The sequence below is a fragment of the Columba livia genome, chromosome 15, assembly GCF_036013475.1.
Source record: "Columba livia isolate bColLiv1 breed racing homer chromosome 15, bColLiv1.pat.W.v2, whole genome shotgun sequence".
NCBI lineage: Eukaryota > Metazoa > Chordata > Aves > Columbiformes > Columbidae > Columba > Columba livia.
Genome location: NC_088616.1, coordinates 15,848,317 through 15,871,995, shown reverse-complemented (window position 1 = coordinate 15,871,995; position 23,679 = coordinate 15,848,317). Strand labels below are relative to the sequence as shown.

Here is a 23,679-nt window from a genome sequence, read left to right as displayed (position 1 = left end):
GTGAGGACACAGTTTTGGCCACATTTCAACACGTTTTCCAAGCTGGAGGGGAGGCTGTGGGTCCCGCGCTCGGCTTGTTTAACCCGGGCTCCTTGGGGGATCAAGGCTTTCCCCACTCAGCTGTTTCCCATCCCTCATGCTGCTGGTTGGGCTGCAGCTCTGGTTTCTGCGGCTCTGTCCACCACTGAGGATAAAGTGAAAGCAAAGCTGGCCCTGGGCTGCTGTTTGCAAACAGAGATGAAGACAAACAGATGAGTTCAAGCTGCTGGAAGGAAAACAACCCTGGCAGCTCCCCTGCTTAATGGTGGGAACCTGGAAGTGTAAACAAAACCCTGGGCAGGTCCTCCTCATTCCCACCGGCCCTTGGATTCCACTGGTGTTTTTCAGTCTTTACCTTCTAGAACCAATTGATTTCGTGCCAGCCTGTAACTTTTTACTGATGTTGTGGCTGTTTCAGTTAAAGACAACCAGGTGCTGCATCCCTTCCCTCTGCCCAGTGCTGGGACCTCTCCTGCCCCCGTGGTCTCGGACCCGGAGGGGTCCCTGGCTGCTTTTTCACCACTGGGTCCACGGCCATCCTGCAATCACAGCTCTGTGCCCCGCCGGATACGGTCAAGGAAGGTGCGTGCTGAGAGTTTTACCATCCTCCTGTTTCAGCACTGAGTTCCTGACACCTTTTGCTCTCTATTGAGTGACTGTCCACTCCCTTTAAATCTCAGAGAAAGGCAACTTGCTGGGTTTCCGAGTAGCAAGCAACAGGGCAAGGAGATGCAAGTCCTCAAGGCATTTGCTCCTCGAGCCCCATCAGCAGTGTCACAGCTATGGGGACATCCTTTCTCTCAGCATTCATGGCTCAGCCACCACCACAGAACCACACGTGGCAGAGCCCAGGGATGGACAGAGAGCAGACAAATCAGTTTGGGCAGAGAAACAGAGACGCATCTGGGTGCAGAGCAAAGTCCAGCAGTGCTTTTGGGGAAAGCGCCATCAGGCAGCGCTGCAAAGCCGACCCGATGCTGGTGACCAGCACAGCTCCCCTGGAATTGCAGGAGGTTTAACTTGTCATGCTGCTGCGTTTTTCCCTGTGTGTCAAGTCAGAGAAGCGAACGCAGTATCTCAATTCTCTCTGGTTTTTTTTTTGCCTTCCTTTTTTCTGACAGTTCCTTAATTAGCATGAGATTTCACAAAATCCGCCCAGGCAGCCATCCATCTGTTTTGCTGACTTCCAGTAACAATATTTATCATTGCGGAAGTGTCAAAACAATAAAACCAGATGACATTTATGCAAAGGGCTCCTAACTACTTCAAAAAAAGGCCCAAACCTCGAAAGCCTCCTGCAGGATTTTGCTGGGAACTGTTTGCAGACACAAAGCTGAGAGTAATTCCTTCTGTACCAGCATCAATATTTTCAATAAGCCACAGAAGAGTTTTCCAAGAGAGGTGCAGGAATGGCATGTGCTTCTCTGAAGCAACTTCATTCCAAGCAGCCGGACAAGAAGAAAAGAAATCCCTTCCTTTTCCTGGTTTCACCCCCCAAAATATCAATTTTGGTGAATACTTTTCACATTTCAAAAGAGTGCTGTATAAATTAGTTCATGCCAGTGACTCTTCTTAAGAATTTTAACCTGATCTGCCATGCAGTAAGAAGGGGGAATTAAAAAAAAAATCTGCTTATTTAACTTTATGTTATTTAAACCAATACATAAATGAGAATTAATAAATCTGCGTTTCCCATTGTCAGCATTAGTTGATTACAGCACTGTGGAGCCCTATCAAAGGGTGCATACGGCACGCTAACTTCTGCAGCGTATTTAAATTATCCATAATAAATTTACCTAACAATTTCAAGTGTAGCTGCTTTTTCCCCTTGTCAGAAGCTGGGAGCACTCTTTTCACTCTGGCTTAATGGATCCCTGCGCACGTGAGAGAGAACAAGCCCCTATAACCCTGGTTTTGATGGATTTTTGCAGGGAAAGTGGCTTTGTTCAGCTGAGAGATGCCCTCAACTCGATCTCTGAACGCTGCTCCCCCCTCTATCTGATCTCTGGCAACATGAGGTTTTAAAGCCATTTTGTGCTCACAGCATAATTTCTGGAGATTTTTCTCCTGCAGCTCTTGGGTGCTTGGTGTTAAGGGTTGCTGAAGGATCTGCAGGGGCCAACACCAAAACAGAGTGGGATTCTGGGGTATGGATGAGGTACCACGACCAGATTTGGGTTTGTACATGAGCATCCCAGCAAAGGGCGAGCAAAGACGTGGGGTAGATCCGCTCCTGGAGGAGCTTCCAGACAAGGTGTTCTGGAACAAGCTGGTGGTTTCTTCCTGGAGCTGGGGACAGGGAGGTTGGACGCTGCGGAGCCGGGCTGAGCTCCATGGTGATTGCACGCATCTGTCTTCTCCTGACAGCTCCGCCTGTTAGTGGAGCGAGTATCCTGTTTAATTTACCTGACTTGTTAACAGCTCCCTGTTTTGAAGTTGTAGGAAGTAGCTCATTTCACGTTTACAGTTGGAGCATTGAATTCCCATTGGGTGGCTAAAATTCACAAATAATCTGGTAATTTGTCCGCTGCCTCGGGAGCCTGTGGGGATGCTGGTCAGGGTATATTACAGTGTATATCACCACATTTTGGTGAAAAGATTGATGAGCAAAGAGGAGCATGGAGCTGACTGGCTGCATTCCAGGAGGAGCTATTGAAACCAAAAGGCTCAGGGAAAATTCTGCCAAGGAAAGAGTGATGGAGGGTTGCACAGCCCCCCTTGCAGACTGGTTGCAGGGGAGGGCAATGAGGGGGTCACTGGCTCAGACCATGCAACATGGGGGCAAGAGAGAGCCAGTGCAGAGCTGATCTCTTGGAGGGCAAATTGGCTCTCAGGATCATCACTGCAGACAAATATCACACCCGATAGCCACAAGTGGAACAACAAATCTTTGGATTCTCTCATCATTAATTGCTCACCTTCTCCATCATTCAACATATCAATAATTGGCAGCCCCTGAAGGAGAGGAAAACACTGCGTGAGGAGCCTGGGGCGTCTCAAGACTGCACAAAGGTGGATTTTGACAGTCAAACTCTCCCCGAGCACATTCAGCATCCTTTGCATGACCCATCAAGGATCATGCAGGGAGCTCTGGGAAGGGGCAGAACCTCTGCTACACCCAAGTCCCTTCTCCAGCTGCTACAGCAAATGCAGAGCGAGCAGCCTCCAAGCTCAGACCCTGACTGAGTGCCTTCTCCTGGAGCACAGACCACTGCATGCCTGAGCTATGGAAAGTGCTGCAGCCCCCCCTGAAATCGGGCATGCTGGATTTGTAAATGAGTTTGGAGTTAGGGAAAGCAGGCTGCAGCCATCCCAGCAGAGCAGCAGGTAATCAGTAGGCTGTCCTCTATGGGGAAGGTGTTAAATCCTTCTTGGAGTGCTGACAAAAAGAGTTACAGCCCATATGCGTATTGCCAGAAAAATAATAAAAAAAGAGCATTGGTTTAACCAAGTCTAACTGCCATCCAAAGGTTTAGACATGTGCTCTGCCCTGGAGGGTCTGCGAGCAGGGGAGGGGCGGGAAATGTTTTACCTTAGCCTTGCCATCAAATGACTGAAGTCAAACCAACAACAGCCAACAGGCCAAACTCCCAGTGATCCCAATGGGAAAAGGGTAAGGTGGGAAAACTGAATGTGGGGAAAACCCCCCTGCAAACCTTGGTGGCTCATGAGCTTCATCCCAGGTGATAGGTGTCTCTGCCTTCCTCCAGCGACGCTCCTGCTGCACCTCCAACCCTGGCTGTCACCTGCTGCCAGCTGTCCCTGCACTGGGATGCTGCTGTGGGGCTGGTGGTGACGCAGCGTCTCTGCGAGCCAAGTCCTGCATCATGCTGGGCTTTGTTCCAGTGGCTGCTCAACGCTGCTGCCCTCTGGCAACACCAGCCCTGCTTTGGTAGGTTCTCCTGGGGCTTTGGGGCAGCAGTTGGGTGCAAATGGCTGGAAAATTTTACTATTAGAAATGGACACATTAATCTCTTGAAGTCCGGGCATGATGAGAGGGGAAGATCCATCTTAAAACTGAACATTATTAGACTTAAGAGACCTCTCTAACTGAAAGAATAGGAAGGACTTTGTTAATAGATGAACAAGTGCGTGAAATCAGAGCAAAGGGGAGGAAAACCAAACTGAGAAGTGGCCCAGGCAGCGCTGCTCAGCCAGGCTGGTGGTGCGGGGCAGCCAGTGCCAGGCTCGGCTGCAGCGTGTTCTCGTTTGTATTAACTAATGCTGCTTGGCATCACGTAATGCATTATTGTTTTTATTGTTCCTGTTGTAAATACACCTAGAGGCATTTTATAAATAGAATTAATTATAGTTGTTTAATTCATTAGTTAAGTACACAACACATTCTGCTCGCTGGAGAGGCATGGGTGGCTGTGGTCAGGACACACAACATACAAATCAATGTACGGTCACGTTCGTTGTGCCTGGCCCTGTAGAACCAGCTCTCCAGATGTTCCAAGCTTCCTTCTCAATACTGTCCTTTTTCCCAAAAGCTCATGTCAAAATTCAACAGTTGCAAGGAAAGTCTGGAAAGATTGTCCTACAGGCGACAGCACAAAGGGCAGCAAATGTGGGTAAAATGTACTTGAAACCTTTTCAGAGTTGTGTGTCCTTCCTGGGGATGAGTCTCACTGTAGCCAGCGATGGTCCCACAGAGGTTGGGCCACCACAGTGAAGGAGGCACCCATGAGGACACATGGGAATAGGGAGCACACATGTGCAGCAGCCCCATGAAAGGGCACTTTGTGGCAAGCGGATGAGTTTCCCAGTGTAGGGACAATGCAGGCAGCAGCGTTAGAGTGAGGATATTGAGGTCATCCTCTGTCCTGCCTCTCCAGCCCAGCTGGGTGAAAACCCAGCCCTTGGGGAGCATTGGAGAGAGGAAGAAGTGGCTTGCAACCAGGTCACCGGCTACTTTGTGACTTGTGCCTGTTCAATCTGGCAGCAATGGAACCCAGCTTCCCACTCCTCCGGTGCCATGGAGGCTTTTGTCCTCCCTTTCCATCTCTCACGGCTCACAGCAGAGTTCTATGAGCTCATGCTGCCCAGGTTGCCCCAGCCCGGAGCTGCCTTGCTTGCAGGAGCAGACCTTCTTTTCTCTAAATCACAACACAACTGAAAAAACACAGCGGGTCAATACATCACAGGGCGCACACTTGAAAGGGAAGAGGCACAAAATTCATGTAATTGATGCAGAGCAAACCCTGCTCCCTATTCCCTGATGCTTGGGACATTCCCAGGGCTGGGAACTTTCCTGGCCTGAAGATGCTGATGGGCACTCAGACACTTGCTAAAGCATGGAGAGAGATGAAGGAAAAGCTGCTGAATAACCCCATGCAGAGCAATGGTTATGACCATTGGACTCAGGAGGAGCTGGGATCCAGTGTTGGCTCTGACACTGCTTCACTGAGTGACATCGGGCAATTCACCTCCTTCCCTCTGTTGCCTTTGCCCCAAGGCCTCCCTGGCACCACCAGCTCCATGCCACATGTTTACAGAACACAGTGCGATGGTCCCCAGCCTCTGCCAGAGCCCATGGTCACGACTGGACCTCAGAGCTGCTGGCAGGTGTCTGTCCCTGCCCCACTGAGTCCCTGACAGACTGAATGGGCAATGTGATGCTGTTCTTATCCTCCTCCTGCAGAACCAGTACCAGCCACAGTCCCAGCACACCACATGGGCAGCAGCATCCCTATCACCCTCCCGAGGAGTCGAGTCATCCACTGTGGGCACAAAGCCCAGGCCAGGACCTGAGCACCTTGCAAACAGGCAAAGAGAAGTTCATCTCTGGCAAAATAGCAGGATGGTGGAGATTTAAACTCCAGCAGGAAGGAGGTCAAGGCTGGTTTTGGTCACCAGGCCTTGTTCTGCACTGATCTCACCTGGAAGGAGCAGAGATGCTGAAGAGCTGGGTCATGTAACTCAGGCAGCACTGCCATACCTGGGACCAGAGTAGTTGTTAAGAATACATCCCACTTCTCACTCGCATTAAGGCCACTGCAAAGATCTTCAAAAGGTGTTGTTGCATCCTTCTGCAGGCAACAGCCTCTAATTAGCGCAGAACGGGAGACATTCACAACAAGATGGAAGAAAAATAATAATAAAAGAAAACCCAGTGAAGCCCCATGTGATGATAAAGGCTGACTCTAACTAACAGTTGTTATTCCGACATTGTTAATGATATTATAAGCACTACCATGTGCTAGGCAAGCTGTGACACGCACCCCGGTGGACATATGGATAATAAGATCACATGCCTATTTCAATCAAAGCCATAAGTACGAACTTGATCTGAATCGGAAGAAAGCCCAAGCTAGCGGTAGCTGGGGATGTGCTTTGGGAAAGCAACCTCATACAGTTAAGAAAATAAATAAAAGAGGGAATCACAGGCCAGAGCACCCTCACTGTGTATGAGACAGCCCAGCACAAATACGCTCAGCCCCTCTCAGCATCCCAGGGACAGAGCCTGGCCCTGAGCATCCGCAGCGAGGGGCTTCCAGCTCCAGGGCATCGCTGCCATCTCAAGAGCTAAACGCACCCATAGCCATCTCCAGCAGGATTTTCCCCCTGTGCTGACACACCAGGGCATTGCTCTAGCTCAGGGACAAGACTTTTGCCAGAGTTGCTAAGGACAGAGGTGCGTGAGATGCTTCACCTCGACTCACCTCCTCCAAAGAGCCAGTTGCACACCGCAGTGCGGTGCAGAGACACGCGGCTCCCTCCAGCCCACACCTGAGCACAGCCAGTCAAGTCACAGGCAGCTCACTGTCATTAGAAACACTGAACATAATCACCAATTTTAATGCCTTTATCATTGCTCAATGGATCAGTGAACAGAGGAGCTAAAAGAAAGACAATTAGAAGCATCAGTCTATGCTAAAATTTTTTCCATTGCCTTGCTTTTGTCTAAGGAGTTATTCATTCCCTAATTGTGAAATGTAATTTTGTTTGGAGGATTTTGTTATATTTGTTTTGTTGTGTGGCTAATGCAGTTATTTGCCGCACACAGCCTCTTTTCTCCCGCTCAGCGCGTTTAATGGAATCCTTCAGCAGCTTTGATTTAAAACCATTTTGGTTTAGTGACCAGGACACTTCTGGAAGGAGAATCAGATTGTTTCCCAGATTTCTGAGTCATATTTTGCTCAGCAAGATTCACTTTTTTTAAACGCCTGTTTTCATGAAGGCCTTTAATCTGGCATTTTTGGCTTCAGTGGAGACAAATGTCAGCAAGAAACAACATCCCCCCCTCCTAAACCCCTCACCCTGAGTTGGGACACATGAGGGGCTCACACACAAATGCTCCTCGCGCCCTTGTTATAAGAAAACTCCAAGAAGTGACCCCCTTTTGTGCCCTTCCTCCCCTGCACACACATTCCCACTAAAGCCCAGGCTTTTCCTTCCCATGAAGGATATCCAAACGAGAGCTGGTTCCATCTCGGCCCCAGTGAGGCTCTGGGCACCCAGGACCCTTCGTTATCTCTTGGAAATGGCTGCGCACCATGCAGATCTGTTTTCGGTACGTCAAAAACCACACCTGAAAGTTGTTTTTTTCCACTCTAAGTGTTTAACTAGAAGAGCTCCTGCAGCTCTAGAGCCCTGCTGAGCATGGATGGCAATGCAGGGAGTGAGTAAATTGCCCTTTTAGCACGTTTTTCTCCGAGAAGAGGATTTTCAGTCCCAGCCCCACCCTCCCATGAAATCCAGAGCAAAGGAAGACTGATTTAAAAGCAATCACTAACACTTATACACAACTCCTTGTTCGAGCATCCCAAGCTTCGTCTTAGACTATTGAATCAATCCTGTCTCCACTGTCACCTTTTCTAAGTAACAAACCAAATCAGATGATGGCACGCTCTCCTCTAATTGAGCTGCATAAGTGTATCCACGTCTCAGGATGTGGGCATCAGCCATGCTATGCTGAGGGAGACAAAGCGCTTGAGGATATCAATAAATCCCAGGTCGAGGGAGAGAAGAAGCAGGACCGGACCTGGGCATCAAGGTCCAGCGCTCACAAGGCTGGGGGCTTCTGCAGGGGGAGTACAGCTTGTGGGGGGCACCCAGGTTCAGGCGTGAGAAAGTTGGATGTTTCCTCCATGCCAAGATCATGCATGGCTTGTGGAGGCATCATCTGCCAGACCGTGACTCAGTACGTGTGGATTTAAGACCATGCACAGGACAGGGCAGCTGGCCTTTTGGATGCATCTTTTTCACTACAAACATTGGGACTCAGCTGTTCTTGCAATATATTTTCACCACAAAGCCACAGTTCTAATGATTTTTCTGCCGAATGGAATTTCCAGCTCAGTTCTGCTGGACTCACTGAGAACACCTCCATACCCTGTCTGTTCCCCTTTGGGTGCTCATCTGTTTCTCCCAGTGTCAGCTCTTGGATTACGTTATTTCCAAGGTGGACAAACCCAAGACATTTCCACACCAGGGCTATCCTGGGCTCCAGCGATGCAGTCACCAAGGGATGCCCTTCTCCTCTTCCCTCCACACTACTTGTGCAGGTGACATGGACATCAGCATGGTCATCTCTCTCCCATCCTTACCCCCTCCCATGGACCAGGAGGTGAAACCTGCAGCACCCACAGTTGGCAGGTGATGTATGGGATGGGACATTTCACCAGCTTTGCCAAGCCGTCTTTGTGCAGTTTCATCCAAGTTTTGGGCCCAAATTGAGAAGACTGAGGACCCTCAGTCCTGCCTTCGAACAGAGCATCATTATTAGTTAAACAAAAGCCCCGGTTCCTCGCACCCCGACCTCCTGCATGGCTCTCCCATTGTCCCCACGCCCCAGCTTCCTCTTGCCCCTTTTGTCTTGTGAAGATGGGCTTTCAAGCTCCCAAACGTGTTGAAGACATGCCTGTTAATAAGCGTCTTCAGAAAGAAGAGGGGGTAGGGAGGAGAGATAACGAGGAGGGAGGAGGAGAAGCTAAACAGAGCAGGCATCCTCATAAATGAATTTCCCTGGCAGAGTCTAAATTATGCAGCAATTGCTGCTGGTCACGAAATCCAGGGGCAGTCTAGTCCTTGGTTCCTGGCATCCTGGGAGGGAGCTGTGCTGTGTGGGGCTGGGGAGGGGGACCACTGGTGGGGGGTTGCCCATCACCGTGCTTTCGGGGCTGTGCATGAGCTGGCTTGGGGAGAAGGGTGAGGGACCAGGGTATGAATGTACCCTGATAGGGAGATTTACCACGAGCAAGGGGCTGAGCAATGGGCTTTAACCCTTGTGGGGTTGTGCTCTTCAGAGATGATCGATGTTTGCCTGTCTGCCAGGGCTGGTATTTGATGATGACCTCTGAGTGGCAATTCTGGGGCCTGGGATGCTGTTGGAGTGAAACATTCCTTGTTTACCCCTTCAGAAACTTTTCCCGTTTCTGTGCATGGCCGCCAGCTCTTCCCCCATCACCCTGACTTGGATGGAGCTTATCGCATTGATGCCCTTGCGAAGAAAAATCCCAACCCCACCAGGAACCGCAAGCTTCAAACCAAGCCTGGGCTCTGCAAAGCCTTCAACAACCTGCCCGCTCAGCCCGTGCCCTGAAGCGCCCGTTCCCAGAGGGCAGCAACACGGTGATTTAAAGTCTTGATTCCACGAGGCGCCACTGGAGAAGTGAAATCACCGATTCGTGAGGCTGGACCAGGAACAGGTGTGTGAAAATCAGCACCCAGGCACCCGCTCGAACAACGTTGTTTTTTCCTTGCGTGCCATAAATCAGTGCACTAATCTTTCACCGTCCGGCGAGATCTCTCACTGGGAGGGTGATAAATTGCCCTCCAGCCCCTGACAGCTGCTGGGAAATCACTCATGGCCCGAGACAAACCTCTAAATCTGACATTATAGAGTGTTGAAAGGAAGAATGTCTGTTTTTATAACCTACCTCAGTTATAATAAATATTTAAAATCCACATTAACATCCTCTTATAGTTACAATCTGCCCTCTATGGAACAGTGTCCAACTTAGATTTAATTAGCAACTGAACCTTTCCAGCCCAAGCTCCTAGTTAGGCTGAAGATCCAAATCTCCAGTGAAATGTCTCTGTTTTCTTAAACTACCTGCACTGTAATAAATATTAGCCATGTCGCCAGGCAGCCCTGTTGGAGACAGTGCTCTTTTTGTCTTCTCAAAGGCTAACATTTAATTTAAATGATTGGGTCTTTCCAGACTCGGGGGGGAATTTCTTTCCTGCTCTCCAGAAATTCTGCCATGCTTCACCTCCAAGTGCTGGTGTGTTCCTTTGGCACCAGGAGGACACAGGAATGGAAACACCCCAGTGCAGGTATGGGACTGGAGGGACAAAAGTACAATCCAGGTACAAATGTTTTGGCTTCTGGTTGTGATAGAAACACGGAGCAGAGACCTCACCTTCTGGCAAACTCGGAGAATTTGGGAGCTGGATCCCAAACTCCTGCAGTTGGCTTCTCTTGGAGAGAGGGAAGAAAAGAATCCTATCCAGAAGTTTTTGCACGTTTACTCTGTTCCCACGTGCTTTTGCAGTTGCCTTGTTTTCTCATTTATTATTTTACGCCAATTGTTTTTCAGAAGGCAGCATTCGTACTTGCTTCTATCTTCTGTTCTGACCAGTGTTTAATCAATTTATTTGTTTTGTTTGTTTGTTTGTTTTTCCAAAACATCACAGGAATAAACACAGGCGAGGTGTTGGAAAGAACGAAGTTTCCTTCATCTCCCGTGACTAAAAATCCTACATCCATCTGGTTTGAATTTTGGTGGTTTCCTCCCTGTCCTACCAACCTGCCACTGCCGCACGGCTGTGCCAGCCCATGGCAGAGGGAGGATGAGCGTTACAGCCAGAAACCAGCCTGGCCCCATGTCTGCACCCCCCAGCTCCAGAGGTGCCCCGTAGCTGCTCCACCAGCCCACTGGGCGCTCTCCTCCGGGTGGGCTCGGGGCTGCAGCCGGGCTCTGGGGCCAAGGCAGGAGAAAGGTTTGCTAAAGAGCCTGGGGGTGGCAACCACCCTGCCAGCACTCTGCTCCAGGGCTGTGGTTGATGGGTCAGGAGGCTGCAGGCAGGATGGGGAGGCAGGACAGCCGTGGTCTGCACACACGCTCCCCCTCAGTTTTGTAATTGGGTACCCTGCATCCAGCCCAGCTGCCACTTGAATCAATAGCAGCATATCAATCAAGGCATCCCAGAGGAAACCCACTGCTCACACAGAAATAAACAGACATTTTCCTTCTGCATGTCACAGAAAGCCACGGACGTCTCCTGGTATTGTCTCAACTAAGGGTAAATGGGACGCCACATCTTCAGCTGCACCATCAGAGAGAAGGTTATGGAAGCCAGAGTGTATGTTATGTGCATTGGATATGAATAAATATGCAGACACAGCTTGGCCTGTGTTAAACAGACAGACATGGACTTCTGTTTCATTTCCAACTCTCCAAATGATGGCAGACACCCAAAAGCGTACGCAGCTTTTAAAAGAGCATCCTCCAAGCCCTAATATTTTGCCTCCTGTGTATTCCCAGCACTGGGAACTTAATCCAGATGACCCCAGCAAATACAGTCTTTGTGAAAGCAACACCATGGCCATCCTGGTGGCACCTGGGTGACCTAATGCCCTGATTGGGATCTTCTTATGTCTGCTCTTGCAAAGTGCATTGGATTTCCCTTTTTCTTTCCAGTTTGCTTCTGGCTGTATCAAAGGATGCTCTTGGTCAGGGGCACAGCAGATCTCAGCAGGCAGTTCAAGTGAGTCTCAGCTCTGGTTGGGGGTTGTCAAGCCATTGCTAAGTCATTGCTGTCCTGCCATCCTTGGAGGATGGCAGGAGATGAAAGTGTGGCTGATCGTCTCCTCACCCACCATCCCAGGCAAAAGCAGAGCCGGCTTTGTACCTCTCTTCACCCCAAACCACTCCCGTCCTGCCATCTGTTTGCATAGCTGCCTGCTGTGAATCTTGCTTGAGTTTGTAGAGACAATGTCACCCCCCTTGGGAGACAGCCGCTGTGTTTTACCAGGAAACCTGCTGTTTTACAAAAAGGGTTTACCACCACTGGGTCCTACCTCTGAGAAAAGTTACATTCTCGGGCATTCAAGGCTTTTTTTGGACTATGCGGGAAGTGGTGTGAATGGAAGTCACAGAGTCCTCAAGGGAGAGAGGTAACATGAATCCCCAGCAGCTTTCTTAACCTTCACTTTTGCAGATGTTTTCAGCTTTGCACAAGGAGCGCCCAGGAAGCCTCAGATGCAGAGCACGGGGAAGGAAAGATACTAAGACGTTCATGCTTCAGTCAGTGTTTGCACTGTGCTGAGGTGGCAAAGACATTAGGATCTTCCTCCTCTGCACACCCAAAGGAGCAGAGAGGGGCTGCACAGCTCTGCTGGGATGAGCAGGGAAGGACGTCTGGAGGAAACTGCTCTCAAAGCTGTGGTCTCTTCCTATGGGAACAGAAGGGTTTGCCAGCTCTCCCTAGACACCAAACTACTATTTCTTACAAAACTGATGTCTGAGAACATATACCATAGGATAATCCCAGTCCCAGTGCAAGCAGAAAGCAGCAGCCTCCCATAGAGACAGCACAGCATGGTGCATGGACCTTCACCATGCACATACTGGTGGGTGGGTGGGAGAACAGACTCCTCAAGGACCACATCCAGGCAGCCTCAACTCCAACTAAGCTGCTGTGCTGAGCATTTGTCATGCGCAGCTCAGAGACCCCCAAGAAGGGCTGCTTGGAGCTACATGTCATATGTGTCCTGTATTGTCCACTGAGGAGGAAAAAGGACTCAAGGTTGAGCTCAAGTCTCCAGGCCATGTCCAGGTTTCCTTAAGATGACAGATGTGAAGAGTTAGACCACAAAAAGAATTGGGTCCTGCAGCCTTCCCTCTACCTCCTTGCCCACGTGTCTGCAGTTGCTGTTATGCAGAAGGGTGGACTAGATCAACTCATGGTCTCTTCTAGCCTCAGTCATCACCTGTGGAAGCCCAGGAAGGAGCTAAAACAACAAAGAGAAGAAGGAAAATCAGCTTTCCTGGCAGAAGCAGTGCTCCAGTTCCCTAAGAGATGGTGCTTTGCTTGGTCCAAAGCAGAGCCAGCTTGGAAAGAGGTTGGTCCCCAAGGAGTAGGGCGTCTGGGTAGTCCGTCCAGAGGCTGAAGCCAAAATGCCAGGTGACAACAGGCGAGCGGGTGGCAAGAGCAGGCGGAGACGAGGTGTAGCTTTGAAACTGCTACAAGCTGCTTGCCAATTTTATGTCTGAAAGCCTCTTGCGGACAGTGGGCGACTGACTCATTGTGAACACTGGTGCTCAGTTCCTTTATATACAGCTATTGCCCGCAGATTGCGTCCACCAAGCCGCTTGCCAGCGGGACGGAGCTGTGTACCATCATTAATCAACGTCATGCTTCCAGAGAAATGCTGAGTTCATTCTCATGTGTCTCCTCAGACCTCTGGGGACTGACTTGTCTCTAGCAGAGGCTGGTAGTCACCTGGAACAGTTTTCCAGCCCCCCTAAGCAGCAGGAGTGTCCATTAACTACCACGGATCGGTGGGGACGGTTTGTAAACTCCGGATGCATACGGAGGGGCCCGGGCGCTTATTGGCTGGTGCTTTCCGCTCTCAGAAATGGGTCATTTAAACAGAAAACTGTAAAGTGTTCATGCCTCTGAATGCAGAGAAACTATCAAAACAAGCTCCCGTCTCCGTGCCACAGACCCGGCATTCAAACAGAGACTCAGGGCATGTTGTATGGGAATGATCCAAGTGGTCCCAGCAGATTCCTTTCCTTTTTCTGATGTTTCACACAATAAACATTTCAACTCTCTGGCATGAGAGCAGACCTACCCTAATTACCAAGACAGCTTGTTTTGTTTGGAGTAATAGTTAAGGGTCCCATCCTGCATCCCCGAGAAAACTCTCCTTGCCCCCAGTGGGCCTGAATCCAAGAAAGCCCCATGGTACATTAGAGACACCAGTGTTAATAGGAGGGCATTTTTGCCTTTCCTTATGGAAGCAAAACCAGTTCAAGAAACTTCTGCTACGGCTCCACCTACACAAAGGTGGAGACATCATGGCTTTCCAATGAAATGCAAGACAGAAGCTGGCATCACTGAATGATGCTGCTATAGGCTGATCAGTGATGGCAGGCCACCACAATTTCACAGTGTCCTACAGCTGATTGACCTTTTGTCCATGTCACTTGGACATCTGGAAGCCAGAGAGCACTACTGCAGTCCCTGGGGCCTCGGAAATCTCAGCTCTGCAGGGCTACAGCTCAGAAAGGTGGAGAGGAGTTAGAAAGAGACTGGAAACCTTTAATTTGGAAATTAATGCACACTAAGAGAAAAAAAAATGTATTTGATTTAGTCAATGAGATCTGAACAAAACCAGCTTGCCAGTAGTTGTTACGTTCGGTATGAGCATTATACAAATTTCAGCTGTTTTTCCCAGCATGGGTAGAGGTGCATGTCTGGGAAGTTCAATGATGGAGAAGTGAACTGCAAAAGCACCAGAGAACAAGGCTGCGGTGGTCCAAGAGAGTCAGGGTGCTCAGCCAGGAGCCACTGTCTGGCCTGAGGAGGCAGCCGGGGGCAAGGAGCTTGTGAAGGGAACTGAACCATAGGACAGGAACCCAACCATAAGACAGGAACCCAACCATAGGACAGGAACCCAGCCACAAAACACATCTGGGTGAGTCACCATCCAGTCCTCCTGGGGCACATGGTAATAGAGGCGCTACTCTTGACCCACAGCAGCAAAGAGCGAAAAGGTCTTGGAGGGCCTGAAAAGAGGAAATATGCATCTATAGCTGCTCTGAAGCCAGATGTGCCATTTGAGCAGGTACAGTGAGGGCTCTTCCGTGAATACTGTCTAGATCATTCAAACTCCAGGGATACACAAACTCCATCTCTGCCTTGTCTGAAGGCTCCAGTGAAGCCCATCAGCTCACTCATTTACCTTGTTAAATGCCATCTGTGCGTTATCAACCGCATGTCACATCCAGTTATTCCTACCAGCTCCATCACTGCACTCAGCAAAGGTACATCTATATCTGAATATTCACGAGTGAGATGAAGTCCATCTGCCCATACTACAAACATATAGCCTGTCAAGGCAGCTCCTGTATAATCCCACCTTCATGGGAATATCCTCTGAAATATTTGGAATTACACCCAAGCAATCCGATCTACCTTGTCACGGACTTGAGAAGGCAACACCCCTTCAAGATGAACAGTATCAAAAGAGACTATAGAGGTCTATGCTGTCAGAGTGTCTCAGTGCAGAGGGACTTCAGGACTTTCCTCCTGTCTTTTCAGCCCTGAGAGTATCCCAAAAATATAAAATGTGGCCCTTGCAATATCCCATCTAGCTGGGCAGAGAACCCACTGGCTGTGGCGTGGAAATAATCTACAATTGAACTTCTCTCTAATCCCATTCTGGTTTCACATTGGATGGGTAAACAAATGTCATGAAGACCCGGCGCACCCGAAAACTGATCGATGTCTTTCACAACCTGCTAAAAGGAGAATAGCTGGTGGCTTCTTGGGGCTGACCCTTCCTCAGGCAGGAGCACAACTCCCATGCTGCCTCCAAATTCTTCAAAATCTATTTTCAAAAATAGAGGGGCAAGTATATTTTCAAAGGGAAAAATGTATCACAAAATAATTTTTAAAATAATAAAAATATTTCCACCTTTCCCTAATGTTGTCTTTTAATTTTTTTTTTACAGGCAAGAACTATTGTAAAAATTTGTCCCAAAGCCTGGAGTGTTCCTAAACACCCCCCAGCAACATTCTTTACGGAGTCTGTTATTTCTAGGAAAACACCTGTCTCTGTAGAGGTTGGGTGAATGGCAGGACCTGTCTGGTTCCCACCATCCGTGCTGAACAGGGGAGAAGTGGGGAGCCCGATGCGAAATGCCTCGCTCGGCCCTACCTGGAGGGAATCACACCGCTCGGCTTTGTCACACGAGCTTTGGGTTTAACATAAAACTCCTCTGTAGCAGTGGCCGGAGCAGATGCCATATGTGGGATTCAATCTGTGCGTGGCCTTCACCCTCTGATCCTTGGCAAGACGTCGAGCTGGTCACCAGCGCTGGTCCTAAAAATCTTGGAAAGGATGAACCCATGGTGTCCTAAACTGACATAAATCCCACTGCATGCAGGCTCTGGGGCCATTTCTGCCTATTCTCCATTGCAAAGCAGTTCTCCCAGCAGTCTGACCTGCAGCTCGCTGCTATCTCCTTTCACTACGTGTGTTTTTGCACAGGGCTGGAGCTGCTGGGTACCCGGGAACCCCAGGGCTGAGCACCCTCCCCAGCACCTCCCTGCCAGCACCGTGCTGGATGATGGCGTGTTGATGAGCTCCGCAGACCCGGTGGTCACAGGCGAGCGGGATGGGGACAGGGAGTGAAGGTTTGGACGTGTCCTGAAGCCCATCACCTGCCCACCCACACCTTTCCCCACCACTGGCACTGGTGAAACAAGGGGGCTGAGGGCTGCGCTCCCCAGCACGAGCTGTCAGTCCTTCTGTCCGCCCAGATCCGTCTGCCTTTGTGCACCTTTCCTTGCAAGCAGCAATTCCTGACAGCTAATATTTCACAGAAACCAGAGCCAGCTCTCTCCCTCCCTCCTTTTTTTTCCCTCTCTCTCTCTTCTGTTTATGAAGCTGAGGGTAAGTGTTTAATTAGTTGCCTAATTGCCTGGGTAATTGGTAGACATACTCAGCTCTCCAAGTAATCAGTCTGAACAGGCCTTGAAAATATCTGGCCCAATATTCATTAGCGCAGTTAAATCGTTAAACAGTTACTGTGTTTGGTTCCTGACAAAGCCCCACGAACGGCTGTGTTGGCTCTTGCAGGGTGGGGGACAGAGACTGGGAGACCCCGTGCCCCATGAAAATGGCTCCAGCTGGGGAGGGGGCTGATGGAGGGGAAGAAATAAACAACAAATGCAGAGGATGGTGGAAGTGGGAGGTCTGTCCTCTTTTCAGGGGATATTGGCGATGGGAGGAGACACCTCTTTTCCTCTCCATCCTCATGCTCCAGCCTTCCCTTTTCCCCTCACTGGCAGTGCTGGTCTCCCCTGCACACAGGCGGCTGCCCTGCTGCCTCTGTTGGCCACCGAGGGTTTGGAAGACGGTTTTACCATTAGTCTGAACATCAATGTGAATATTGTCTCGGCAGGCTGCCCTGGCCAGAATAACTCATTAAAAGGGCATCCGTTGGTCCTGCTCTGGCTCAGTACAAAGGCACCATTCTGCCAAGTGCTGCCAATCCACTGCCTGCCCATCCATCCGTCTGTCCATCCGATCTCCCGCTCCAGTAAGGAGCCCAAGCCTTGAAGGTGGTCTCCAAAGGGCTCCTCTTCCCCACAGCTGAGCTTCAGTCAGGGTCTAACAGTAACTTCAGCCTCATAGGAAATTCCAGATGCAAATTCCAGCACAGCCATCCAAGAGGCCATACTGCAGCAAGGAAGACGGCATTGATCTGGCTGGCTTTGGGGGCAAAAGACTTGAGACTTGAGCAAAGCAAGAGGAGGAACCGGCTTCCCTCTACTTGCTGCCTTGGTTCCTGTGGTGGATTTTTTGGACAACATAAGGTACCACAGAAGATGCAATTAAAAGCAAGCGAAACAGAGTTGTAGCACGATGTAGCTGAACAGGACTGCTGGCCATGGAGCTGCTCCACATCTCCCATATGGCTCCAAAACACGTTAAATAGCTGAGCCCCCAAACACTACACCCAGCTCAGCAGGAGGTCGGCCAGGATATATAACCTCAAAGTTATTTCTAGCAGTGATTCAAGGAAAATGCTCGTGTTATGAATCGGACGCTCGTTAAATGGTTGCTTGGCTGCAGATCCTGGTGCAATTAAGTGCAGTGGGGATGGGAGCTGGCGCTGCCTTCCCGGCGAAACCTCTCCAGCCAACGCACTCCTCCTTCCCCTCGGTGCTGCCAGAAGACTGTTCCCAGCAGCTCTGCGTGCTCCATTTTCCACTGAGCTGGCTCATCTCTCTTGCCAGTGCTATTTTGAGTTCACCTGCTTGGGGTGTGAGTTCATGAGTTATTGCTCCTTACCAGCTCCTGAAGCTCCCCAGAAACCTCCTGTGGGACAACCTGAAGAAGGTACCAAGGTCCCAGGCAGTGGCAGAGGGGGAGATGGCAGCATCCAGGCAAGCAAATTCCTAACCAGATACCACACCTTGTTTTTTGCCCAGAGAACAGTTGGGTTCCTGGCAGATGGGATGTCGACCTGAGAACAAGGACAGGACGTGCTCCACCGGACTCCGGGTCAGGCAGGTAGCCCTGTGCCAGCACTGCCAAGTACCAGCCTCCCCACACAGAAGGTGGGTGGGATTTGGGGCAGGGTAAAAAGGGAATTGGAGAAAGGCACAGAAAAAGTCCAGGGGCAGTAAAAGGGAAAGAAGGGAGAATTTGGGTGGGCTTTGACCCAGGGGTGAAGAGGAAATTGGAGATGGTGAGTTAAAAAAGGGAAAGGATGCTGAAAAGATCAGAGAAGCTTTTTTTTCTGTGCAGGAGACATTGAAAACTGGAGGAGAAAACTTGAGATGGTAATATAAGGATTTAGGGGAAGGTGAAACACCCTGATGTGCAGGAAAGTCAGGAGATGTGCATATACTGTTCTGGTGCTACCTGAACTTGAAGGCCCAGGAGAGCTGGCATGGAGCACCTTGGGGTGGCTGTACCTCTTGCAGGAGCTGCATGCAGGGAAATCTTCCTCCTGTGCTCTTCATCACTCGCCCATGTGGCTTTTGGGGTTTCCAGGAGAACATTCCATCCCTTTGGGGGAGGGTGGACAGTTTCTTGAGACTCCCCCTGCTAGGAATGGGGGTGACTCCCTGCCCAAGGGAAGGTTTTTGGGCACTGGGGAGCACTGGGTGAGAACCAATGAGCCTCCTGGGGAAGAGGGAGAGTGTGTAGGGGAAGGAATGTCAGAGGTGACTCAGAAATAGGTCTCCATCCATTACTCTGCCGGGCGGTCCTTTCGAGTCACTGGCGGGCTTTGTTCTCGCCAACATCTGTAAGAGATTATGGATGCCTTCCTAGCCGAGGACATGGATGTGATCTATAAATACCACGAGGCGGAGGTTGCTGCTGTCGGAGGACAGCTCTGCCTGGGTGGCCAGGCGGCCAGCCGCAGACAGCGGGCCCTGGGAAGGCTGGCCTGGGGAGAGGTGACCAGTGCAAGGTGGTGACACCACAGGCAGGGTGTTCCCAGGGCTGTACTGATGCTCGGTCAGCAGCAGCTGGAGATGTGGCCGGGCAATGGGAGCACAGGGCGTGCGGGTCCTCAGCATCAGCCTCAGCACTGATACCAGCTCCTCCCTGGCCTTGAGCAGCTTATATAATTTTCCAACGAAAACCAGACTAACTCCTGCAAGAGGACAGGGCGTTATTCAGTTTTGTTGTTGTTGTTGTTTTTGTTGGCAAGGACCTCAAATAGCAGTGCCCTGTAAAGCTGAGATAATACATGCCCAGACACCACGGTGATGGGCACCCTTTAAGGAACACAAACAGAGCAGAGCTGTTAAAGCCTGATCCTCCCGACTTCGCTGTGTCAACACCACTCCCCTGAGACCATCCTCTAATTCCTGACTCCATCCCAGGCTCTCGCTCTGAATGTCGCGAGACTTTGTGTGGTTCACACAACCCTAACGCTGTCCGGCAGGAGCTGAATTCTCCAGTGACTAATTGCTTGGGAATGTCTTTGTTTGCTCAGCTTTTCCCGCCAAAAAAAATACTGATTTTATAAGCTGCTAGAAGCCTGGAGATCCAGCACTACACTAACATGTTGTTAGCCACAATTATCCGCTCTCCGACAAAGGAATCCTGATTAGGGCTGTTACATATTCATCCATAGACTGCGCCAAGCCTGGCTTTGTTTCTCAAGGTCAAGGATTGCATTTCTCTGGATTCAATTCCCATCCTAGACGTAGATTACAAGGCAGGCGAGAAAGAGGCAGCTGAGGTTGCTGGAAGCGTTGAATCCTTCTGGTATTGCTCAAAACATTGACAAGATGTGTGTCAGACATGCCATGAGAACTACCCGTCCTCACAACCTTTCTGGGTTTAGTTAGGCCAGACAACCTCAAAGGCTTTACCTGGTTGCAGGTCTGTCACATTGAAGGCAAAGGGTGGGGAATCCCTCGAGTCTCTGGTGTAGAAGGTGGGTGCTGGGCAGGGATTTCAACTGAAAATACGCTTCCAGCAGTCGAGACTTCCTGAGCTCCTGTTTCACATCCTCCCTGGGGCCCTGTCCCATCGTCACCATGGGAGAAGGGACAAAAGCAGGAGTTAGCCAGGAGGGAACATTTCCCAGAGGAACTTTGGCTGCTCTCCCCTGCTGATTCCTCCACTTAAAAAAAACAGAAAAAGGGAAGAAAAGGAAAAAATAATTACTTCTCAGCCTCTAACCTTTCCAGCAAGTGACTTTGTAATAAATAATCCACATGTCTCTCCAGTGCAATCCATCAGCAGGAGCGCCTAATTACTTTAGACTCACTTTGAAAACCCTTCCAGTGCCACTTTCAGATAAATAAAAAATTAATGTGGAATTAAAGCAGTAACCTGGAGGAAGTTTCCCTGCCCTCCCCCAGTTCTCTCCAAGTCTGGGCTGATGCTTGGAAGGCTCAATGCCCAAAGATGCTTCCCCTGTCATTGAAAGGTGAGCTTGGGCTGCAGTTCAGGGAGCAGGGAACTCAGCCATGGAGTGTCCATAGGGACATCCATCCTCCAGACACACAGCGGCTTAGAGAAATAGCTGGAGACAGACCCAATGCAACCACTGTGTATGAAGAATTTTTTTGCTCAATCCCCTTCCTTGGGAAGTTTCTGCTATTTGTTTCTAAGAGTGTCTTTTGGAGGCAAGTAGGCTCCAATTTCCTTCTTGGAGTAGTTCATTGCTCCCCAGTTGCACCGTCTTCTGCAACATCTCTTTCCTTCTGTTCTCAAGATTACAGATGTGAGAAAGGCACCTAAAGGCTGAGAAAACTTGCCCCTTTTGTACTCCGTGTCATCCCCACCAAGTCTAAGGGGCACCAACTGTGCGTTTTCGCAGCCACAGCTGCCCCAAGTGCTGCGCTCCTGCTCAGCATGCAGGGCACGCTGCAGCACGAGGGCTGTGACAGACACCACAGAGGTCACTCGAGAAATTATTCCTGTAATGGGTCTGTCCTCTGGCAGAGACAGGAGGAATTCCCAGTCTTCCTTGCCTGTTTCCAGCTGCTGCGTCTAGCGCGGTTGTGGTGCGGAGGGATGCAGGCATGGACACAAATGCCATGTTCATCGCTGGAGTGCACCAGAAATGTTCAAAACAGAGCTGGACACCAACAGGCAGCACTTCTAGAGAGTTTCTTTGGAAGGGAGTAGAATAACACTGAGCAAGCCAGCTACACACCCACAATAAGGATGGTGGGCACAGAAGACAGCAGGAGCAGCATCTCCAGAGCCATGTAGGGATGTGCTTTAATGGAGATATTACCAAAGCAAATGGCGTCTTGCTGTAGGACTGTTAGAACAGAGATCATTAGTCAAATGGATATTGTTACACTGGAAGTGAACTTGTTCTGGTGAAAGACCAATCCAATCACCAAAACAGATGTTGAAAGCATCCCGTCGCAGTTATCCTTAAGGGAACTGATAGTGAGAAGGGACACACTCATGTGTGGTTGCATGAAGAGGTTCAGTAGCTGCGGGTGCTCACAGCATCCAGAGGCACAGCAGCTCTCCCCTACCATCCTGGAGCTGGTGACAAGGAAGCAAGGGATGAAGAAGGACTGGAGGGCACAGGGTGCTGGGGATGCCGCTACGGGCACCAGGACTGAGTCCCTGCGTGTTCTGGATTTGCTGGTGCTTTTACTTGTAAACTGCACCTATTTGTCACAGATACCATTCATCCAGGCAACCGAGATCGTGGTAGTACAGCTGCTTCTGTTGGCAGCCCAAATTGCTATTGGATCCTATTAATCTCTGCAAGGTTTTTTTCACCTAGAAATAAGAAAAATACCCATTTCTTGGTATTTCTAGAAATAGAATTAATATAAAAAAACTGCCCAAGTTTCATTTTGCAAATACTAAGAGCATCTCATGCCTTTAGCATGTGAAAGTCAAAATATTCTAAGGCAACATTGTCCACCTCTTCTTCCTCATCTTTGCACCCCATTTCTGCATTCCCTTCTTTCTCTTCTCTTGTCTGTGTGCTTGGGGCCCTGGGCAGGAGCTGACAAGCATTCGGAAACATTCAGAAACAACAACAACAAAAAGAAGCAAAATTAAATATCTGAGCAAAGCGGGTCCAGAACCAATAAGGTCTGATTTCACTGCAGGTTACCGCAGCCGAGGCAGCAGTGTGTCAGGGGAGGAAGATGCTTGAAAAACCTCCACAGGAGAATTAATTAAACGAATTTCACTCTGCCAATTGTTTGTTATTTTTGCTGACCTCACCTAGCGGATTAATATTTAATTAGCCTTTAGGAGAAGTGGAAAGCACTTATTAACCTGTTATGTCAATCTGTCAGGCCTAGGGTCTCAGGACAGGCACCGTTACCATGAAACATTAGAAATATCAAGGTCTGTTTCTCTCCATCTTGGCTGTTATTTCTGTTGCAAAGGGGGGAGATGAAGAGAGGGACCCACTACAGCTATCTGAGGAGTGTCTAAAAGTGAGCGCCTCACATCTAAGTGTCTTTTAGAGGCCAGAGCAAGAGCTGAGGAAGCCATATGTGATGTTCCAGGCACAGGTGGGAAGCACATATGGATATATGATCCCCTTGGATGTATTTTAGAGCTCAGGCTAGATCTTGCCTGATGTGATGCTGGTGCCTGGGGAAAGGTTTGGGCTTTCCTTCATTTTTCTTGTTTAAAAACACCGCTTCCTTTGTGTTGTGTTTACAGTTATCATAGTTCAAGGAGTGCTAAACTTGGTGTTGACACATCCTCATCAGTGGGGAGATGCAATGGGGCCCTGCAAATCCCCAGTGAGTCTCCATTAAAGAAAAACTCTCAAACAGAAAAAAAGATGAACACAGATGGCAGAACGAGAAAGCTGTCCCCACTGGTGACAAAGACCAGAAGGACCCCAGCCAGTGCCTGAGCTCACATAAAGCTGGTGAGTCTCACCCTGGGATGACGACCACGTCTGCTTGCTGCAGGGCTGGATCTGGCCCAAAAGAAATAAAACCTCAAGCACAATTGAACCCGTAGGAAACATCCTCAGCAAAACAGTGCGGTGAATATGGTGTGCAAGTTAGTGAGACTGGGAGGAGCTTGGAAAGAGATTGCAGCTAAAGTGCTGAAGTGGATGAGTATCTTCTTTGGTGGAAATTCTCCCAGACTCTGGGCATGCCCGCTAGCTGACAACTGACTGCTCAGAGAGGAGCCAAAGTAAAGTGTCTTCTCCAAACATCCCCAAATCCTGATGGTTCTGAGCATCACACACAGGTGGGCGTCTGCACTTTGACTTCAGCTTAGTGAGTCAAAACTAAACTTCAGGTTAAAATAACCCACTGGGTCTCTCTGGGGGTATTCAAAACCCCACCAGCAAACCCAACCAGCATCCACACCCTGGTTTTGCAGTCTAACAAGGATACTGTAGAGACCCCAAACCACATTAAGAGCCAACCTCCCGTCACAGGTAGAAAGCTTCAGCAGACAGC

The 23,679-nt window shown here is 49.7% G+C and overlaps 1 long non-coding RNA gene across 1 annotated transcript in view; it reads right to left on the bottom strand.

Annotated features, from left to right (window-relative positions):
* Positions 1–3,594: 3,594 nt before the first annotated feature.
* The window catches only part of LOC110360212 (uncharacterized), a 65,631-nt gene continuing 45,546 nt past the window's right edge, over positions 3,595–23,679 (bottom strand). The window contains exon 10 of the long non-coding RNA XR_010466406.1: positions 3,595–20,381. This is a non-coding gene — a long non-coding RNA (uncharacterized LOC110360212). The remainder of the gene's footprint in view (positions 20,382–23,679) is intronic.